The sequence below is a fragment of the Frankliniella occidentalis genome, unplaced genomic scaffold, assembly GCF_000697945.3.
Source record: "Frankliniella occidentalis isolate FOCC.00 unplaced genomic scaffold, Focc_3.1 Scaffold192, whole genome shotgun sequence".
NCBI classification, from domain to species: Eukaryota; Metazoa; Arthropoda; class Insecta; order Thysanoptera; family Thripidae; genus Frankliniella; species Frankliniella occidentalis.
Genome location: NW_026267318.1, coordinates 353,712 through 354,581, shown reverse-complemented (window position 1 = coordinate 354,581; position 870 = coordinate 353,712).

Sequence of the window (870 nt, the reverse complement as noted above, 5' to 3'; positions counted from 1 at the left end):
GACCAATCAGAGCCATTACGGAAACAGAGAGGTCAGTGAGTTTGTTCTTTTCCTACTTCCAGTAGAGTTATGGGCTTCGCTAATCGCTCAGCCAACCACACATTACTGGTCGAACCACACCCTCCTTTGGACTTAAGGTTATCTAGTTGGCTGAGCGATTAGCGAAGCCTATTTCGCTGAGCGATTAGCGAAGCCTATTACTCCAGTAATCAAAAAGTTACGCGTCTATCTGTCTGTGTGTGTGTGTGTGTCTGTCTGTCATAACGATAACTCGAGAACAAATTGAGCTAGCGACCTGGGATTTTCAGGGTCGTTTTGTATCATAAAAAGACAGATCTAGTTCGAAGTAGAGCATTCTAGCTCAAAAAATGGATTTAAAAAAAAATCAAAAACGACAGGTCCCCAAAATGACGTTTTTTAAAGATATTTTTTTAAATGATTCCTTAGGGGTAACTCATCAAAGTAGAGCCCTTTGGGCGAAAATTTCGTCCGTTTGGCTCTATCTCTAACCGTTGAGGCGCTAGACACTGTTTTTCACACGGAAATGACCCCAGACCATTTCAATGTTTTTTCTAAAATACTCCAGGGTCTCTGAAGGGTCAACTCGTCATAATAAAACCCTGGGGAGCAATAATTGTGAATTTTGGGACCGAAAGCCTATTTACGACGGCTCTTTCTTTTGCCCGACTCGGGTGTCAGCGCCGCAGGCCTAGGTAGATGTATGCCAGGCGCGTCGCAGCGTAACAGTGTTTCGTGAGATGATTATCTAGTATCACTAAAACGTTGAGTTTTACATATCAATCTGTCAAAATTACTAGCTATATGTACGCCAGACCACGTCTCGCGTAACAGGCTTCGCGATATCTTACG